Source organism: Pholis gunnellus (genome assembly GCF_910591455.1).
Source record: "Pholis gunnellus genome assembly, chromosome: 3".
Classification (NCBI taxonomy): domain Eukaryota; kingdom Metazoa; phylum Chordata; class Actinopteri; order Perciformes; family Pholidae; genus Pholis; species Pholis gunnellus.
Genome location: NC_136529.1, coordinates 22,232,395 through 22,247,867, shown reverse-complemented (window position 1 = coordinate 22,247,867; position 15,473 = coordinate 22,232,395).

Below are 15,473 nucleotides of genomic sequence, written 5' to 3'. Positions count from 1 at the left end.
ATGTAATCCTCAAACAGAATACAACATGTCAGATTTTTTACTCCATCCCCCCCCCCCCCCCCCCCCGGTGACCAGATGGGATGGTTTTCATAAAGGGGAGTGAATGCACTGAACCTAAACCAAAAGAAGGACTGGAATCACACTGCTGGAGTTTACTCAAATGCATTGGCAAGCTAATGGAGTCTTACCTCTCTGCACACAATGCATATGATTGCATGAAATAATCAGGCTTTCAATTAATCAGAAATATTCTAGAAAAGCAAAGACGGTCTTTGAACCCTGACGGTGTCTAGCAATTTATAAATGTTTAAAATTGATTTGATGTGATTTTTAACTGTTTGGACAAAACTAGCAAATTGTCAGCCGAAGGTTTATTATTTTTCTTACATTCTATAGACCAAAAGTTTAATCAGTTGAGCTATAGTGAAAATAATGAACTTTCTTTTACTTGAAATGTGCCATAAATTAAAGAATAGCTTCCCTTTCATTTGCAGAATACGGTTTTAATATCTCTTACGTCTTCTATAAATCATCATCATCAGTTGTTTTTTTTTGAAGGATAAACATAAAAATATATACACGGAATTTATTTCACTTGTTTTCATTCACCCCTTCATCACTGGTCAGAACGAAAACCTTTAGTTGTAAATCCAGTAGAAATATTGTCATCGTCATTACGCATATTGTTCCACTCACCTGCCGCTAACGGTCCCCAACACCGGCTGCTGCATTCTGTATGTCCATGTGTCCTCTGAAGTCCCAGTAATAGCCATCTCCTGACCTGACATAGATCTGCATACACCAGCTCATCTGTTCTGTCGTCGCCCTGTCCCCCGTCCCCGTCCCCCCACCGCCCCCCCTGCCTGTCCCGTCCCAACCTGCTGCCTGACAGCCAGCAAACCGGGCCTGACAGGTGGCCAGGCAGAGTCACAGGCTCACCGCAGAGAGCACTGCCTGTCTCCACTCATTTCCTCCTCTCTGCTCCCCTGACCTGAACCCCGCCGCTCTAAACCTTAGCCCTACTCCACTCCACCTTCCTGCTGGGGGAAGATCAAGCCAAACATGGACGCTTCCTTCAGACAAAAACTTTAAACTCTGCCTGGTTTTGTCTTTATGTGTGTTTTTGTGCTAATGGTGAAGATTGAATTATGGAATAAATCCCTCAAAGTGTAGAGGATAAAAGGAGCTTTTTCATGTTCAAGAGCCCTGTGAAAATGTCTGCTCCGTGCACCTTGTTGAGAAGCTTTTTTATAAAGATATAGATATATTCGTCTTGGAAAAAAAACAGACTGAATGACATTTCTCGCATCCCGACGTAGTCGAGGTTAGAAGATAAACTTCTTTCTCTACCGTCTGCTTTGACATTTCCGCGTTCATCAAAAAATGGAAATCTGCGCATTCTTTGTTGCAATAGACAAAAAAAAAAAAAAAGTTCTTGTTTAAGCGCTTCTCATTTGCTGCGTAATCATCATGAATGAGCTAAAGACGTGTTACAGACCGAGTCCCATTTTCAAACTGTGATCTCCCCCAGCAGGAGAGTCTTCTGAAGCAGGAGCTGTGGTTTGTCTAAGAGACTTATCAAAGCACGCAGGCCCTCAGATCATCCATCATGCTGCATCTCAGCACTCATCCACTCAGTTCCACTTTTTCATTGCGACGCGTTCCTCTGCATCGCTTCTTCTGTTGTTTTCTTTGCTCTGGAATCAGACACTTCCCTCAGCCTCGACTGTAATTGGTTTTCATGTAAATTGATATCGGTCAGGAGATCAGCAGATTACCTCTGCATGCTTTTTCTCATTCTCACAAACACACGGGTACTTATTCGTAACAAATACACACACACACAAACTCATATACACACTTTTATCGGAGCGTGATTAGACAGTTGCCATGGAAGTCTTCCTAATGAGGGCCAAGATGACAGTTGAAATTCAGACATTATAATGCGATACGGCAGAGGTCTCTGGAAATTGTTCCATCTCGAGAGAGGGAGAAAAAAAATCCGGTTGGCTCCTTTTGTGTCCATGAGCGACAGTTAAATGGCTCTAAATCAGCCTTATAGTAATTTGATGTTTGATCTTCCTCACCCCTAAAACATAATGGCTTTGAATATGTGATCTTGTCCATTCAGAGCAGGAGGAGAGTCTCTCGGTGGCTCAGTCTGCACAAAGGTGTGCAGTTAGCAGGAACATTCACACGGCCATGAACAAGACGGATGTGGTGCAGTTGGCTCTTCAGAGGAGGAGAGATGTCTTTTTCTCCCCCAAAGCACTTTTCAGATACGTCTGTTTTCAGAGCACCTTTTCACAATGTGTTCATATTTTAGCAATATAAAATAACACTGCCTAATGTACAGCTCAAACCCCCCCCCAGCCACCCCCACACACACACCATTTCCAATGAGCCACTGCCATTATTTCAGTGTATCCTCCAAAATAAGAACCGTCAGAGTGAAGACATACAGAATTTGATTTCGGAGCTACGTGTATCTCTAATTGCGTTTTTTTACATCCGGACCCCAGGGAAGAGAGGGTGACCCCCGCTAATGGAAGAACTCATCAGTATCTGCCAGGGTAATTAGCCGAATTAGCCAATCCCCTCATCTCTAAGGTGACCCTGGTGTCGGGGTGAGCGCTTGACGTGCAGAGAATCTCCGCAGCAATTACTGACTTCCAGCGGGGCCGTACCTGTTGGCACTAGATGCTTCGCTTGATCAAGGTAGCGATCGTGACGTCCAGATGCATTAAACAACATGAATGTTTTGACAGAGAAATTAATGGCTTCTGTGCCATTAATTGCATTCCAGTTACTTGGCTAAGTAATAACGATGGCCTAGTGTTCACACATACTCATTCATACTCATTCATGCGCACACGCAAAACTTATGTATGTATGTGTCACATTGGTTTGAAAAACTAAATCGTCCTTCAGTGTTTTCTAACTTCCCTTCCAGTGAGTGGTTATGGTATTAATGCTTTTCCTGCTTTAGCAGAACCATCTTGATTATTCAGTTGCCTCCAGTCCATTTAGTGGCTAATGAAATATTGCTTTTTTTCCCCTCCATTACTGTTCTCTAACTCAACCTTCTCCATCCATTGTTGCTTACACTTTTCACTGCCGCCTTCCTCTCCATCTTGCCAAGAGAATATTTAACCTTGGCGAGGCTCAGGGAGCAGATGGTGGGCCCTTATGTGTGTCCGGCGTCATCCACAGCTAATGAAGTGATGTCTCTATAAACACCTGACAGTGGGTCAAACCAGCCTGGATATGAAGATGGCCAGCTCTGGCTGCACGGAGCAGGAAAATGCTCCCAGTTCCTTATTGTAGCCACATTGTTGTGCCAGTATGAGAACCAATCCTCCCAAATTAGGACAGCCCTGCCCATCTCTGCACCTGCAACCTTACATACTAACGAGCAACGAGTGTTGGCTGTACATGAACATGTTGTTGTTGTCTTATATACTAAGACTAGAAACTAACAACAGCAGATACTTTTTTTAATGGCAGACATTTTGACTTGATACAGCTGTTAGTACGAGTTTGGAATATTGAATTTCTGACGATTTCTCGTTATATATATATATTATATATACGATAACTAGTGATGTGTCAGCTAACTGTTGGCATTACGACTGCAAATGCACCACCACTGGCAGTCACGTCAAAATAAAAGAGGTAAATTATACATTGTATCTGGTTTCTCTTAGTGTCAAAGTGCTACAAATATGTAACACAACAAAAGTATCTAACTAAGGCTACTTATTTGGTGTAATACAGACTTAGCACTATAGATTGGCACCATAGACTGTATATAAGTAGACGTAGTCACAGTGAAGTAACCCATTGATTTGTGGAACACGGTTTTTAAGTTTTTATGTTAATTTTGGATGTCGCCATCTTGGTTTTTATCAGTTGCCATTTTGGTTTCATGCAACCAGAAGTGACACTAGCAGGTGGAGCTAAGTACAACTGAAAGCTGAAGACATTTTTCAGGTGTCTGAAATATTACACCACATCCATATTGTGAAAGGGTTCCCAGACCGGACTACGCTATGATAGCAACCTGTCAACCACAAGGTAGCCACGCCCTAAACCGTATGCTGCTATTTTACTCTAAATGTGACCAAAATGTACAAAATTAACATCATGCTGTATTGAAGAAGACTTGAAACTAGCAACTGAGACCAATTAACTCATGTTTGCAATGTTTACTGAGGTAATAATTCAAGTGAGAAGTAGCGTCATTTTCTCATAGACTTCTATACAATCTGTCTTCTTTTTGCAAACAGAGGAGTCGCCCCCTGCTGGCCATTAGAAAGAATGCAAGCAGAACTGGCGGTTGCTGCCTGGTTAGCACCTTGCAATAAAGTGTGACGACTCCAAAGTGTGTTTTTCTTGTTCTTCCAATAGAGTTGGGATCAGGTTTCTGAAGGGTTACCAACTTCCTCACTACCAAATAAGGAACAAAAGTTGGCGAATAAACAGTTTATATTCATATTGTTATTCAATTGGTAATGCAAAAAAAGTGTATATTTTGTGTCATTATGTAGACTTATGTGCAATAAACCTCAAAATATATGATCAAAGAAATCATAATTTAGACCTTTACAGCAAAAAACAATTCTAATGCAAGAGGATAAGAGTAGCATCATGACTCAGCAAGTCCACTTTTTCCATGGACGTGTTGTGCTTCTATTAACTGATTCAAGCAGTCCTTTGTCCTTTTGTACAACAGGGACCACGTATAATAAACACAAACTAAAAGCTCCTTTTCATCCCCAGTCCCCAAGCAGATGAACAACAATTCATACAGCATATAAATTACATGCTGTTCACTATATACATAGTCAGAGGGTGCATATGGTATATATGGAACGGTTGTGGTTGTTTGATTAGTTAATAACGGTTCATAAATTAAACTTAATGATAGCATTCTTTTAATAACCACCTTTTTACACTATACACAACTGATGCACATAAGGGGGGCTTACCCCTCGGTCCCTGGGATTGTGTATGCCGATTAACTGGAATGGCTTACACTTTAGCTATCATTAGTGTAATTACTCACACCTTTCCCGCTCTGACAAATCAAAATGTCTGCTGTGAAAAAGTCCTATTAGTGTTAGTCCAGTGTTACAGAATGAGTCTGAGATGCCCTCGTTCACTCATTCCCCACAAAATAGACCCTGGAAATGTACTCTGTAGTGAGCAGTAAATCAAGATCAGTGTGCGTCATCACCGACAAGTGTAGTGTTGACTTTAACTTCCACATCTATCGAATGCGACGCAATGTAATGTGGCATTGCTAGCAAATTGTACATTTTCATTGCAAGTGTTGCAATTGCAATACCCAATCTTTGATACATAGTGCTTGCATTTCAGATGAAAAATGTGGGCACTTAAGTAAAATGCCAGACTGTAAATACTGTGCACTATATTTGAAAATAGAGTGACTCTTTAAGAGTGCTGTATTATGGGTTATTTGTTGCCTTAATGTTGCGTAGGCTAGCTAGTTTCAGTCTGGCTGTCTAAACAGTGTCTCTGCTGGAGTTAGAAGTGGAAAGACTCTCCTGATGTCTTTGCTGTAAAATGGTCGGACAGAGTCAGCTGTCAGGAGGTCGAGATGACATACAGTGTCTAAACCCCAAAAGGCAGTCTGAAAAAGTATTTCTCTGACTGTTAAAACTGACTGCTTCCAAGCACTTGACAGGAGAGTGTGAGAGTATGTGACTGAAGAAACTGAATGAAACCAGGAATGCTACCACATAGTGATGCAACGGATCATAAAACTCTTGGTTCGGATCATATCACGGATCAGCACAAAAGAAAAAAGGGAGCAATTATAACTTTTAGAGATCCCTCGTCCTGTTTTTTTGTTGCTGATACTAATTGCCGATCATTGATGATCCATATTGGTAGATACAGAGCCATGTTGTTGTTTGATTATAGCAGCTGGTCTACAAGGCTCCAGACTATTTCATTTTTTTGCCACCGTCCCAAAAATCATTTTAACAGCTCTGAAGTCAGTGCAAACCATCAAAAATCCTAAATGTTATCCTTTTGTTTTGTTATAGTACTTTATAGTGTTATAAAAACACAGAATTCGAATGATAAAGGAAATAAAAGTTTATATTTTTATCGATCAATTTAAACACGGACTGGTTGTTTACAATGTAACATTATCAGAGTTCAGTGTCTAGAAGAGCATAAATGCTGATGTCCTGATCGCATATTTGACTGAATATTGGCGGATGACGATAGTCAGTAAAGATGTATTCCACACTGTGATGGTTGATCCGTTACACCACTACTAGCACAGCACTTGCAAACATACTTGAACAAGCTACACAGGTGAGCTTAATGCCTTGATTATAGTATTTTATTAAACTTAAAAGAGAAAGGGCTGCAAGGATGAGCAACCGAGGAGTTAGAGCGAAATATATCTACGCTAAATGTACCCAACTCTTAAGCAAGAACAGCACAAAGCCAAAACCTGAAACCGTGCTAAAGTAAGGATTGCTAGCAACGGGGATAACATTAGCTTATTAATGTCTCTGGTGAAAGCTCTGGTAAGCTCCTGAGATGTATTTTTTTTTTTCTGATGCAGAACATTTGGCTTGTTCGATGTCTTAGAGCCACGAAGCAGAACTAACCTTTGTTGAGCAACAAAGGCGGTCTTGTCTCCACATTTATCAATAATTGGACTAATGCGCTGTGGAAAAATTTAAATTTGACTTGATTTTAAAGCAATCCTATTACCTCAGACAGTCAATAATTTCACAAATGCTGGAAAAGTTCTGCCCAGATAAGACTGGTGATTTTTGGGATTTCATCTTAAATCAAATCCCAATTCATAGTTTTAACTCTGTGTGATTTCATCCTGAAGGCAAAATAAGACCGTATTAAACAACAAGTCTGACACAAAAGTCGAAACATGTGTCCCAAAATACACATGTCTTATAATATGTACCGCCCACACTTTGATGCCATGTGATGTGGTGTCTCTTCAGCTGTCTCAGCAGAATCTAGACAAACTGGAGGTCATCTCTGAAAGTAGAGATGATGGACAAAGTTATGTTGCTGTCACTTGAGGGACCCGCAATCCGAGACTTCAATGCTGAAGGGCCAATGGATCTGTGGTGGGAATCAGCACAAAAAGGTCTATACCAACATTTTAAAGGGACAGAACGGATGAACACTTAACCAGGGACTTGCTGGATTCATTTTTGAGGGATCAACAGCTGCCCTGCTGGTATTTTGTCCACCAGGAATTGAAGGTGGACACGTTAACTGATAAAACACAAACTACAAATCTTTTTCAGGTTACTGTAATACAGCGTTTATTCTTTTACGTCACATTTCCTTACCAAGCTGACTTATAACTGCACAGTGTCTTAATTAGTCAACACATAAGGGGACTTAAAATGGCAACGATATATTCCGTTTCAGCAACCAAAAGCTGATGCCGGTTAAAAGTTAGTGTTGAGCCCTGTCTACGGTTTCTTTCCCAGGATGACGGGTCTCTCTTCTGACAGCTTTTTTTTTCCCCTGCTCTATTCAAGTCGATATAATTGTGCAAGGAGCTGCTGTCTATGTGTAATGTCCTGTCATCATCACTGGGCATGCCACAGCAGCTCTACCTTTGTCCCCTTTAATTTTAAATTGCAAACAAAGCCTGGGCTTAGATAAAAAAGCTCCGCTGCTAACAACTGCCTTTGTCCCTGCTGCTGAATTTGCTGTTCTAAGAACAGCTTAATGACAGACCGATTGTGTTTATTTTTTAATTTATTTTATACTCTTTATAATAGTCGTACAGCCGCAGCCTCACCCCTGCTGCTTCCCTCCTGTGCTCCAGAGAGGGAAAGACAGGCAAGTGTACAGCAAGAAACTATTTGTCACTCAGCAGCAGACTGCAGACTGGGGTGTATAATTACCACTTACTGCACAATCGGCTGTCTTGTCACACCCTCAGTGCACTTCACATTCACATTGCTGGAGAGAGTTTTTCTGTCCTTTTCATAGATGTCTAACTTTTCCTCCTCTCTTGGCGTTTGCTTTCTATTTCAATCCACATTCTCCTATTCTCTCAATTATTACAGGTCTTACTGATTGGATAGCAACCCACATGATTTTCTGTTTACATATAATTTGCGACCCCTTGTCTCCCTCCCTTACTCTTTTACATATTTTTTTCCCGCCCTCATGCGTGCCTCTCCATATATCTGCCTCTTGCTCCACTCTCCACTTTGCTGCGCCAGCACTTTGATAGCAGAGTCGCTGGGGGTGGTGTTTTAATGGGGGGGGGGGGGGGGGGGGGGGGGGGGGGGGGGGGCTGCAAGCCCAGACAAGAACAGTCAATATTTCATATCTCTACCTGGAAGGAGACACAGAGGGCAGTGCAAATTCAAATAGGGTAAGATGTATGACACCCACACACGGTTTTAACTGTCCTGCCAATGGGGGATGCTACAGGAGGCTATGTGGCAGGCGGCTCCTGACATGAGGAATCCATTAATTTCAGCATTTGCAAATAGAACATGGTTTTCTAAAAAGACGGCAGCACTTGCACTATGGGAGCTGGAAATTGAATGCAAGGACAACAATAAAAGTGAAGTCACATTAGCATAAATCAAATTGTCAAACTTTGACATCTCGGAATGCATTGTGCGTGCACTGCGGACACGGCTGGTAGTTTTTGAATAATGCAACTTGTGAATAGCCGCAATTTCTTCCCCCCACTTCCTCTGATCCGGTTTCAGGTGTGATTATGTGCTGCTGGTTTCAAAGGTGTGTTGTAATGAAAGTGGATGGCTGCGGATGAAAAGGGTGTTCCCTTCCTCGCTGCCAAGTCCCATTCTTCCGCCCAAACTCAATCAGCCATTCAGCCCATGTAGACGAAGCTTACTGTTGGCCACTCATATTGGTTTCCATTGCCCAGAGAATAACTCTGCAATCAGTTCCCATTTCTCCCCACCTGCCTCTCAGATTGGCTACATCTGCTCTCATTCAGAGCTCTGCCACTCACAAACGAATGGCACGTCTTATCAGGGTCGAAATAGTAGCTCTGAATCTTGTGACGTGATCAGTTTTAGCTCGAGGATCATGAGTGCCCATAAAGACGCGGCCGTCGTGACCATATTTCCCCCATGCGGACTTATTTCTATGGTAATGCAGCTATTCATATGCCATTTTTAGTATTTGCTTACAGCAAATCAATAAAGGCCAATGTGCTGACTGCGTTCTGCACCAGACAAAGACTGTTGGAAATGTATGCAGCCGGTATGCACATACATCCAACTTTATTGGAAATCATAGAAGGGCTCAGGGAGACAGAGCTCTATCACAAGGCTAGCACTGCATAAACTGGTTTTCCATCAAAGTGAAATAAATATCACCTGATGTGTGCAAATGAGAATACAGAGGGATAGCGTTGTGAAGTAAACAATACGATGATCTTTCCATGAAAATGATGTTGGATACACTCCTGTGAGAGAATCACATCCAATTCTCTACGCAACAATAGAAAGAGGAGCCGAGTCTATTGTACCTGTCTTTCTGTCTGGCCCTAGTTAAATGCTGCTGGTTGCGTTTGATCTCGACAGAAGCCCGCTTTTGGCTCCTTTTGCAAGGCCTTGCCACTTGGGTGCTGAACTGCTTCATTCCGGTTGCCTGTGTTTGTTTAACGCCAGGCTCTACTTTCACACGGACATAATTAATCCACTATTTATGCATTCTGCATCTGAATTATTCACACAACAGTTTTGTGTGTTATTGCATTTTTTAAAATTTATTTTTTAATTCAGAGACAGTTAGGACTTGTGGGGCTGCCGTTATTGAATAGAACTTCCCTCAAGATTGCTTCTTTTATTAATTAAGCCCCCTCTCGTCCCCCATGCAGTGCAATACAATGCAGGCATGTAAAAGCAGTGCTTGCATTTCTTTGCTTAAGCAAGTATGAATTTGCCTAATGCAGCAACACAGTGTGTAATAAGAGTAATTATAGTGCCTTCAGAGAGTACATCAGCTTTCCAAGAATATTTTTACCATTGAAATATCAGTGCACACACACACGAAACAACACTGAATAATACATGGGGTGCATCCATACAGTAGTCTCACCTTGAGAGTAGAGCAACAAAGGTTTTACACATCACAATCTGTTTGATTCTGCATAGGTGAACAACGTTGTGTAACACCTTTTGGGCCTCCAAGGGGAGCTGTACGAAATTGACCTAAGTGATGTCACTTGAGTCTCACAGTCTAAAATATTTCCGATCACCACTCAAAGTCGGATATCCTACATTTGAACCCGGGGGGAAATCCATCTACCACGACTTCCTTAAGAAGAAGTTGCTAAAATGTAAAAAATGTGGAGGCTCCACTGCTGAGAATTCAATTGTGTGACCATTTTCTAGAGAAACATCAGTTTGTCAGTCAGCCGTGTTTTTTGTTGAAGTTGGGCTTCGTGCACCTGGAACGCTTGGAGGTCGGAAGTTAGAAATTTCAACCGGGAAAATTGCAAACACTGAGATGTCTGGAACGCAGCATTATGTTTACACCTACTAGTGTAGGATGAGGTCATCATTAAAGATGTTTCCCAGGAAGTGAGCGTGTTTCAGGATTTTGAAGTGTTTTTAAAGGCTATGGAGCTCTGGCTGGGGATCAAACCTCAATACTTTTTGGTACCAACCGAAATGTGTCATGAGCAAATATTAACAGGTCAGCTTTGTAAATGTTTTCAAAAAGACGGAAATTAAGTCAACAAATTTGCTAGACCTCACCAATTTGGTGAGAAACACTGAATACAGTTATGTTTAATTGTTGGTTCCAAAAACAAACGTAGGGAAATCAGGCGTAAACATATAATTCAATTGAATAGATCGGTACCAATGTCACTGATCCACGATCCACGATGTGAGTTGGCCCCAATATCTGATATCAGTGTTTGATCGGTGCATCCCTATAAAGATCTAGAGCCAATCGCTCTTAAGATAACAAAGCAAAGACTATGTGGATGCAGCAGTGTCAAATGTAATAGGAAGAGAGGAAAAAGGAAGCAGTCAGTAGCTGTTTCCGTCAAAATGTATCGCAAATTTGAACCGAATTTCGAGAAAGTCTTCAAAAGAGAATGAATGAATGCTTGTTTCCACCAGCGTTATGCAATTATTAGGAGTTGGTTCATCGCGATAAGCAGTACGCGGCGCCATTTCTCCTGTTGGTGAAACCATTATACCATTGCAGAAGGAAAGGGCGCAACATACTTAAAAACGCATCAGTCGAACCTCAAAAGGTGAAAATATGTTAATGTCAGCAAGATACTTCTTCTCTGTCCACTTATTTGCAGTAAAATGACAAACTGACCAGCAGCACCAGAGTTGAGAGTGACATGTTCTAGAACACCATCACGATGCGATGTGTTCTGCGATGTGTTCCGAATATGCAAATTAGGTACTTTTCACCAAACTCAACCATGTGAGAACAATTTATTTAATGTAAACAAGTACATTTTCATTTGTTTTATATTTTTATCCAAAAAGTCTTGGTTTAGAGCGGTCACAAATAATGTCTGTTTTAATATGTCTTCAACCTGCAGGTGATCAAATATTATGTGTGTTAGTGGCTAAAACATTCCTTTTAGAGAATAAAAATACAAGGTTTTCAGCTGTGAAAAGCAAAATGACTGTGAAAAGCAAAATGACTGTGAAGACCTTCATCACTATGACTACTTCGACCTTCAGCACTTCAGTCATTTGCCACACACAATAACACATTATATATGATTGAGTGACGCATTCCATGAAGTAATTGTATGTTTTTTTGCTTTAGTAAAGGTGGAAATATGCACAAAGTAAGTGGGTTGGCAGTGACATCAATGTGGCCAACATTGGTGTTAAGAATGCCCACAATCTCCACGGAACAGAGACAAGACTGGTGGGAGGGATCGACATCAGCCATCAGACTGAGGGGAGAGGGACCGACCAACACGCCCATTAGCACAACACAGACGGTGAGTTAAATGTAGATTCCGACTATGACAAACTTGTACATGCTATACACACATTAGAAACCAGACAAACATACCTCACACCCACATACCAGATGTATTCAAACGAAAATGAAGGTTTTAAAAAGTTAACACATGTCACATTAACTATTATAGGTACAAATGTTCCATTTTTGGTTGACTCAGGAGACACACTTTCAGTTCTGCGTACGTCTGCTTTACCTGTCCATCCCGAGAAGAGCGGCAGATATTACAAGACCGTTGGCTCAGAAGGCATACCAAATAGTGAATCATACACAAAGCCCCTGTCCTGTACATTAGATAACACCACAGTCAAACAGATGAACTTTGTTTCCATAAACATTACCAAACGTTGATTCTAACCTCAATTCTAAGTTTTTGAATGCCCAACGTTGATCTTACCACGTGTCTGTACAAAATGAAGTGCTTCTTACACTAGAAAAAAAAAGTTGTCAGGGAGCATAATATAGGTATCAATAGTGAGTCTCCACAAAGCTGTAATTGGAAAAGCAAATGACTAGTATCGAAATGTGTTTCTCGGAGTGCTGGCACCATGCAGTGCACTTTGTCTCTGAGGACATTTCTTAACAAATCTATTAACGTGACAAATGCCGACATAGAATATAAATTGCGTGTGAAATATGTTTTGAATGAGCTGCTTCGGGAGCTTTATTTCCCCTTCACATGTCTGTGGAAGTCTGCCAAGTGAAAACAGACAGAGAGGTTAATTAGGCGCAGTAGATTCTGATGTTCCGGTTCCAATGAAAATCAAACGACACCCACCGTCATCCATCACCGTCGAGCCCCTCTCCGTGCACCTATCAGGCAATCCTGGTGTATTGAAATGGCAGTCAAAAGGTTAGGAATACAGGCATCTGCAGGGGCACATCTCTTTGTTAAATATGGAGAGTGGCCTGGAGCTCTGTGTCATTACTTTTGGACCACAGTCCAAAAAGTTACCCATCGTCTACTGTATTCCCCCCTGCTGGATTCTACAGTCTGCTGAATATGTTTGAAGCTCACTGGAACAGAAATATGATCTAATCTTGGCTAAATTAAAAAATCAGATCATGGGTGAAATTGCTTTATATTTGTTTTTACGTCCTCTCACGGTGTTGAGTAAATGTTTACTCTGGTCTTTTACCGACGGATCATTCGCCTCCTGTGGTCTTCAGGCATTTCTGTTGTGCACATATCAACATTTCTTTCATTAAGGAGGAGCAGGCAAAATATAAAAAAATAAACAGCAGTTCCTGAAAGTCTGAGAGGATTCTGAGTTTGTGCAGAATTTGTGTTGCAGTTTAATGGAGCTTACCTTCCTTTGCCCCTTTCAGTTTCTCTGTGTGCATCAATTTGATATTCAGATGCTGACAACTGCATCAACCTGAATCTTCAGGGGGAAAAAACACTCAAACCCTCATAAATTATTGTTACAGCATGCTACTCACTATATGGAAGATACCTTTTTTGTGCAAAAGACCTAACAACAATAAAGCATATTCCACTGATATGGTGTGAATTGCACACACACACACACACATAGCTGCATGGCAGAAAATAAGATAAAATCTCTTCATACCATTTATACTGGCAGCAATTGCAATATTGTTTTCCTCTGAATCACGTGTATCATCGAAAAACCTGAAAAGCCTCCAAATATTCCAGAAATCTTTGCACTCTTGACACATCTGAAATGATACTCTCTCTCTGTCTGAGAGACTAAATTACTCTGGAGAGTTTGGTTGATTTGACGTTGGTGTCACATAACTCTGAAAATGTCTGTGAAGCTTTTTCTCCTCGGTCAGCAGCGAGGAGAGTTTCACATCGACGGCAAGTCGTACTATTCCCCGCGCAGTTGACAAGGGTGCAATAGTTGCATCATCAGTGGCGTCGCTGCGCTGATGAACTCTGAGTGACTCTTCCACCTCGTGAATACGTCTGTTCAAAGCAAAGTTGACACAAACTGATTCTGTCACACTGCAAATTTATGGGGATGACATGAAGTGTCCAACACACTTATTCATTACATGTTCAAGCGGGGTATTAGCCTTCTTGGTTCTCATCTTATCAGCTTCATTCATCTGCTTGGCAGGGAGTAATGAGTAGTGAGCTGGCTGGCTTATAGCAAACGAGCTACATACACAATAACACCTAATCAACAGGCTTTAAATATACCAACAGACAATGAAGAAGTAACTCTTCTTGTGTGAAAATTTGCACACATATTCTTTCAACAATAAGAATGAACCTGTTTGATAAGACAAAGGCACAGAGCTGTGAAATGCCTCAACACTAACTGAGTGAAGTGCATGTGGCTCTCAGTGATGGTACTGAGATATACTTAACCACCTATGACTTTATAGAATTGAGAGGTGCCTTACGACTTTGGTCCAGCGAGGAATCATAAATATTATCTTATCTTCCTCTCAGTCTTCAGCTGTGGTTTCGTACTACTTCCATTTATCCGCCTCTCAACATCCCTGCATTTTTTATTCAGGATAACCGGGGCGGTTTGGAAATGAGGAAACATTTGATGCCATTAATTAGCTTTCAAGATTCATGATGGATTTTATACACCTAGAATTTCCGTAATAACGGGTTTTATTAGAACTCTGAAGGTCTACAATATGCGCCAAGTCCTCCAACCGATATGACCATTTAGATCTTTAGTTCACCCACTAACACGACGCACAGGTTACAATTATAAACGTGGGGTTAAAGTTGTGAAACGGTCACAGTTGGGTTTGGTGTAGGCTGCAAAACTACTTGATTAGGTTAAGTAAAAGATTATGGTTTGGGTTAAAGTAAGCATATTTGTCACATAACTTAAGTTACAGACGCAAGTTACATAAGACATGACACATGACATGAACACTGGTCTCCTGGGCCACAGTCCTGTGTTTGTTCCCCAAAACAACAACATAAAGGCGTGTTAATGTTCAAGTGACAAAGACACAGTATTCATGATGGGACCAAAGGAGGAAGTCCATTCATTATAGACCGGAAAAGCCCACAGAGGAAGGAGGTCGGGATGGATGGATAGGTCGACAAAGATCAGACTTTAACATGCTGATGGTGCTGACTTGCTGACATTTACATAAAGTAACTTTTTCTATAGACACCATGTCAATAACCTGTCTGACTTCATAGGGGTGAAGGGTCAACACCTACAAATTAGTTTACAAGAACGTCATTGCCAATAAATAACATTTGCAATTTGCAACCTCTTTCCCCATTAAGTATAATGACACACAACTATAATTGATGTGCACATGTTGCTTGGAACCAAGTGTGATAGCTCAGTAGCTCATCCGGATCAGAGCTATTGATATGTTGAGTGATAGCGAGACAATGATCACTATCATCAGTTCATGAAGTCTCACTTCAACGGTGGGTGGAACACCGTGTACTAACAAAAAGTACATCATGAAAATAAGATAATCATGAA